Genomic DNA, 7,349 nt, shown 5'->3' on the forward strand with positions numbered 1-7,349 from the left:
CTTAAGCCTCTTCGTTCATTTAGTCTTATTATCAAATCTGTCCAATCCTTTCTTCATTATAACTTCGGGTTCCACTTCAGAGAAGTTAAACAGAAAGGTGACAACAGCACACCATTGACTGAATGTTGTTTTGTTCAGCCATCTTTTGGATGAGATATTAAACCGACTCAATACTCTTTCGAGTGTGGGTAAAATATCTCGTGAGTAATGAGGTGAAATATTGCACTGAGAAAAGCGTTGAACCAAAGGAATTTACTAGTTTAGCACCAGTTTGTAGTGAGATTGAGTCTGTGGAAGTTTGGGTAGAGTGGAAGTTTGGTTGCTGTGTTTCCTAGATTGTGACAATAATCACACTTCAAAAAGCATCCTGATGACTATAAAGTCCTTGGATTGTACTTTTTCTTTCCCAACTTGTACTAGCGTGATTAAGGTCATTTTAAGGTGATTAAGGTGCAGAGCCAACAACCTGCCTCTGAATGTGAACAAAATAAAAATGATGGTTGTTAATTTCAGGACACAGAGCGACCACTCTCTGCTGAACATCGACGACTCATCCATAGAGATCGTTAACAGCACCAAATTTCTTGGTATTCACCTGGCAGAGAATCTCACCTGGTCCCTCAACACCAGCTCCATAGTAAAGAAAGCCCAGCAGCATCTTTACTTTCTGCGAAGGCTGAGAAAAGTCCATCTCCCACCCCCCATCCTCACCACATTCTACAGAGGTTGTATTGAGAGCATCCTGAGCAGCTGCATCACTGCCTGGTTCGGAAATGCACCATCTCGGATCGCAAGACCCTGCAGCGGATAGTGAGGTCAGCTGAGAAGATTATCGGGGTCTCTCTTCCCACCATTACAGACATTTACACCACACGTTGTGTCCGTAAAGCAAACAGCATTGTGAAGAACCCCACACATCCCTCATACAAACTCTTCTCCCTCCTGCCTTCTGGCAAAAGGCACCGAAGTATTTGGACTGTCACGACCAGACTATGTAACAGTTTCTCCCCCCAAGCCATCAGACTCCTCAATACCCCTGAGCCTGGACTGACACCAACCTACTGCCCTCTACTGTGCATATTGTCGTTTATTATTTATTGTGATGCCTGCACTGTTCTGTGCACTTTATGCAGTCCTGGGTAGGTCTGTAGTCTAGTGTAGTTTTTGTGTTGTTTTACGTAGTTCAGTGTAGTTTTTGTATTGTTTCATGTAGCACCATGGTCCTGAAAAACGTTGTCTTGTTTTTACTGTGTATTAACAGTTATGGTCGAAATGACAATAAAAAGTGATTTGACTTATAATTTATGTTAACTTACAACATTGTGCAGAAGTCTAAGGTACACACAGAGCCAGGATGCCTAACATTTTTGCACAGCACTGTAGTAAATTTATGTATTGCACTGACTGCTGCCGCAAAAATAAAATTTATGACATATGTGAGTGATGATAAACATAATTCTGTTATGGGGCTCTATTGTGGACTGTGAGTGGGAAGGGGGCAGGGAGAGGGGAATCCTGGTTGGGAAAAGGGGAAGGGAGAGAGGACAGAGCGGGAAGAACCAGAGGGACATTCTGTAATGATCAATATTCCAGTTGCGTGGAATCAAAGGGCCTTGCCTGGTGTCCCAGGGCTGGGTGCGTCTGCACCCATGCTACCCCCCACCCCCCCCGCCCTAGCACTCCTCTGCCACCTGTCCCACAGCACTCCCGCGACACTCCACCCTCGCCATTTCCAACATCCTTTGCCCCCGACAGATTTACAAACTCATTCTCCACTCCACATTGACAAGTACAGTCCTACACACACACACACACATATTATATAGTACTGTATGTAAAGTACTGCACTGCTGCTGGTAAAGCTGATTTTCATGGCACTGTGAGCATATGTATACCGAAAACAATAAACTTGAACTTCAACATGAGTGATTGCGATATCCAGAAATGATAAATTTATGGGTTTTGATCACCATATAAATGCATTCTGCCTATTAAATCTTTCCTGATACGTACTGTATTTGTCTCTCAATAATCAGGGTAACATTAGTAACTTGCTTTTGCGACATTTTAAAGAGAAGGAAAGGTCGAGGATTCTAAGAGGTGCTGGTGGAAAACACCAGGAGACCAAGCAGGTGGTTGCTGAGCTTTTGATGATTCCTTACTCCTGGTGAAGGGGCTCGGCCCGAAACATCGACTGTTTATCCCCCTCCCTAGATGCTGCCTGACCTGCCGAGTACTTCCAGCGTACGTGTGTGTTACAGCTGCTTCAGAATCTGTTGTGTTTATGATTTGGTGAAAATGGCGATTCTACAACTGTGGTGACCTGCTGAAGCTGAAAGTCATGAGTACAAATCAGTGGGTGGACTTCAGAAAGGGTAAGGATATCCACCTATGATCACTCTACGTCAACTACAATCAAAAACCAGTGAAAACTCTAAGTCCAAGTACTGTAAAGCATTTATTTGGAAGTGAAAGATATTTTAGATTAATTCAAGATTCATTTCCAGTACACAAGTGTAGAGGAGAATGAAATAATTGTTACTCCAGACCCGATGCAGCATATATAAAAACACACTAAATATAAATACATAAGATAGTTCATATACATATATTGATTATGTGTGCTCTATATAGGGATAAAGATGTTATCAAAGTACACATGTGTTACAATATACCACCCTGAGATTCATTTTCTTGTGGGCATTCACAGTAAATACATGAAACACAATAGAATCAATGACACTGCAAGGATGGACAAACAATGTGCAAAAGACAAAATGCAAAAATAAACAAAAATCAGAATAGTAATTATAGATAAATATTGAGAACATGAGATGAAGAGTCCTTGAAAATGAGTCCAGAGGTTGTGGGTACATTTCAATGACGGGGCAAGTAGAGTTATCTATCTCCTCTGGTTCAAGAGCCTGATTGTTGAGGGGTAATAACTGTCCCTGAACCTGGTAGTGTGGGACCTGTGGCTCTTGTCCCTCCTTCCCAATGGTGATGCTAGATACAGGAGTGATTGTACGTTGGGTGACTCTGACAGGAAGTGATTTGGATTGTGACATAAAGGGCCAGAAATGAGTTTTCAAGATTATATCTAATTAGACATATAATCCAAAGAGATTAATGAATGACCGAGGGAGCTCAGTTGCTGTTCAGAGTAACCGGATATAGGATCTCCGTGGGTTCAATGTGTCCCAAACTGGCATTATGATTTAGGAACTGAAAGAATTCAAATTACAGAGGTGTGGTCAGATTGGGAGAGTCATGTCCTTATTAACATATATTAAAAAGGAAACATTATGAGAGTACAAATTTGAAGAGTGGACTTGTTGCCACTATAAAGTTGACCTTTAGAAAGAATGGTAACAGGGCGTACATGTTCTATAAATTCGCTTGACAGCGTAAAATGAGTCATGTTTGGCCAGTGAACTTATTAAGTTTCTTCCTTCTCTGAGATTCATTACAGGTAAGTAATCAAATAATTCAGGGCCTGTCAGAAGAAGTAGAAACAAGCCTGTATTTAAAACTCATAAAAGCAAAACTGTCGTTATTCACTGCCATTACACGCTGAAACCGGCACCATTTTAAAGAGTAGACACTCTGTTAAACACATAAAACCAGAAACATTTGCCAGCCACTTGCTAGGATCACTCATCTGCAAACTCTCCAGCTTAGTATGCAGAAGTCATTGATCTAAAAGCAACCCAAAATGTTTATCAACTGTTTCTCAGTGTAAAAAAGGTAAATTAATATGTTTGTTACGAGGTGCAAGTGAACAGCATACTGTAAAATAATTGTTGCTTAGCAAATTCTCTAGTGCTGAAAAACAATTTTAATGTGAATACTCGACTTTTCTAAAATATGATAGATACTAAAATAATTTACTTTTGTATTTGAAGTAGTATGTAACTTCAGCTTCTGTGTTGTGTATATTCCAATCTTTATACTTTATACTTTATTGTCGCCAAACAATTGATACTAGAACGTACAATCATCACAGTGATATTTGATTCCGGGCTTCCCACTCCCTGGATTACAAATATTAAATATTAAAAATAGTAAAAATTAGTAAATGTTAAAAAATAAATTATAAATCATAAATAGAAAAATGGAAAGTAAGGTCATGCAAAAAAACCGAGAGGCAGGTCCGGATATTTGGAGGGTATGGCCAAGATCCGGGTCAGGATCCATTCAGCAGTCTTATCACAGTTGGAAAGAAGCTGTTCCCAAATCTGGCCGTACGAGTCTTCAAGCTCCTGAGCCTTCTCCCGGAGGGAAGAGGGATGAAAAGTGAGTTGCCTGGGTGGGTCGTGTCATTGATTATCCTGGCAGCACTGCTCCGACAGCGTGCGGTGTAAAGTGAGTCCAAGGACGGAAGATTGGTTTGTGTGATATGCTGTGCCGTGTTCACGATCTCCTGCAGCTTCTTTCGGTCTTGGACAGGACAACTTCCATACCAGGTTGTGATGCACCCTAGAAGAATGCTTTCTACGGTGCATCTATAAAAATTAGTGAGGGTTTTAGAGGACAGGCCAAATTTCTTTGGTTTTCTCAGGAAGTAAAGGCACTGGTGGGCCTTCTCGGCAGTGAACTCTGCTTGGTTGGACCAAGTCAGATATTTAAGGGTTAAGTTAAAAACTGTGCTATTGACTCACTGATCTGATGTTTGTGAGAATTATTCAATCTGGCTGTCTGTTCATCACTGTTGCTCAACTCCATTGATCTCCAGGAATAATGCCTGGTAGGAACTGGCCTTAATGTATGCTATTTAGATAACCAAATTAATTTGGCAGTTATTTTCGAGGGTGGTAGAGAGTGCTGTCATCTCTGTGTGAATCTGGATCACTATGATATTAATTTACCGTCTGCACCACAGGTGGTGATTGATATTGCAGATATCAATTGGTTTTAATGAGCTGGTGAAATTGTCACCAGGTGGCTTTGCACAGGAGGTCAGAAGGGATGAATTGCTTGTGCTGGACTTGGTACCTATAATATTTGTCCAAACTATGTTATGAGTAAAGCATGCTTTTAGGATTAATGAGTCATCATCACACTTTAACATCGTGATTAGCAAGTTGTTTTGTTTCTGTCTGTGCCCCTTTATTGGGGAAAAAGAGAGAGAGCCTGTGGAATGTCAGGTTGTTGGGTGAATGATTAGTTTTTGTTCTACTGTGGATCATGATCTTTGTTGACGGCTTTGCTATTGCCTGCTTGGTGGGTGGTGGGTGCTGATTCTTTTTGCTGAAATAATTGGGGGGGAGGAGGAGGGGAAAAGTTGATGCTTGCTGCTGCTTCTACGTGGATGGGGGCTTTGGGGATCTAATGTTTTTACTGTCACTCGTTCCTTGGGGTACTCCTCTGTTTCTGTGAAGAGTAAGAATTTCAAGTTGTATATTGTACACATTCTCTGAGATTAAATGGAACTATTGAAATGAATATTTTGTGTACATTTCGTGTGGGCATTTGCAACATTGTGAAAGCATTGATTCAGGTAGCTCCATGGGGCAATTTGAATAGAAAGAACTCCAAGCCTTGGTATAGCTTTCAGATCATTCCAAAGTACTGGAGAGCCAATGTAGTTTCAACGTGCTTTATTAACGTGACAGTGATATTTTTTCACAAATAGCAATGTGATTACTTCCAGATATTCTGTTTTGGTAATGCTGATCATGAAATAAATATTGCTGATATCTCACTTGCTCTATAATACTTTGCCAAGTCATTTCGAATAGCAGGGCTATCCATAGTTTCAATTCATTTGTGAAATTCAGCAACTTCAGCTTCACTACTGCACAGGAATTCAAAAGATTTAATGAACCTGTAAGGTGAAGGAACAGAAACAGGAAATGGAAATCATTATTTCTCAGGACCTCATGTGGAGGAACCATATCCCCTTCATTAATAAAAAGGCTGGGCAGAGAACGTACTTCTTGCGGCAGTTTGTAAATTTCAATTTTCCCAGAAGATGCTGGTGCAATTCTACACTATGATTCACAGAAATGCTATTATAGACAGCGTTTTCACATCAGTCATTACTGTCTGGTTTAGTGCAGCATCCTCTCACAGAAACTAGAGTTAACTGTCAGGCGGGCTGAAAAGTTAATAAGCTGCAGTCGGCCATCACTGCAGGACTTGTATGTGTTCAGGACAAAGGAGCAGGCAGGAAATATCACTGTGGGCACTACCTATCCTACAAGCTGCCTTTCCCAAAGGCTCCCTTCTGAAAGTGTTATATGGTTATTGAAACCAAAACCTCTTACAATCTTAAAAGTTTATTTCCCCAAGGCTGTTAATCTGATCAACCATTCTCATTAACCCCCACCCTACCCCCCTCTAACTATTATACCTACCACTGCACTGTAGACACTTCAAAACATTTTTTATTGTCAGTGCATGTTGGTATTTATGAATTTATTCTCATTTTATTCCGTATCGGTCCTTTAACCCCGAACGTTATATAATTCTTTATTCTTAATATGTTTCAGTTATACTTTAGCTTCAGGGATCCTTTGCAGAGGAAGCCAATGTTGTTCAATTTTATTTAATGTCATTTCTTGTACACAAGTGTAAAGAAATGATGCAGCATATAAAAACACTAAGATAAAGAACATAATAATTTAAAAAACAAAATATAAATACATAAGATAGCTTATATACACAGATTGATTATATTTACATGAAGTGACGCTAGCTACAGGAGTGTCTGTACATAAGGTGACTCTGACAGAAACTAATAAAACAGTGGTGGTGTGGTGGGTTAGTGGGTGGAGGTGTTGATCAACCTCACCGTTTGGTGAAAGTAACTGCTTTTGAGTCTGATGGTCCTGGAGTGGATGCTACGTAGCCTGCTCCCTGATGGGAGTGGGACAGCACTTTGGTCCCTCGAAAGCAGACAATCCCAGTCTGAGATCCCAAAGAAGGTTGGTGCATAAAAAAAGGTGTTAAGAACATTTGTCATCATTCAATCTCAACTGTCAACAAAATTAGGTCTTATCCACATAAAACAAGCACAAGTTTAACTTCGATTGTTATTATTTTGAAACTAATATCACTTAGGAAACAAACGGCCAAGTCCTTTTACAAACTATAAAAGAAATATTTAAAATATTTATATAAACCAGGAATAGATTGGAAGTCTAATACCAATAAATATGGCCAAGAATTCAGCTCACAGAGTGTGGCATTCACTCTTGCTGGGCAACAATTATCATCTTAACAGATTAATAAATAAAAGTCGAATGAATAAAAGGATAAAAGTCATCTTATCGTCATAAGATTTGTTGTGTCACCTGCTTTACTACCTTTGAACTATGCAATCTGAGCAATGGAATGGGATTGTT

Source organism: Mobula birostris, chromosome 4 (assembly GCF_030028105.1).
Source record: "Mobula birostris isolate sMobBir1 chromosome 4, sMobBir1.hap1, whole genome shotgun sequence".
Taxonomy (NCBI): domain Eukaryota; kingdom Metazoa; phylum Chordata; class Chondrichthyes; order Myliobatiformes; family Myliobatidae; genus Mobula; species Mobula birostris.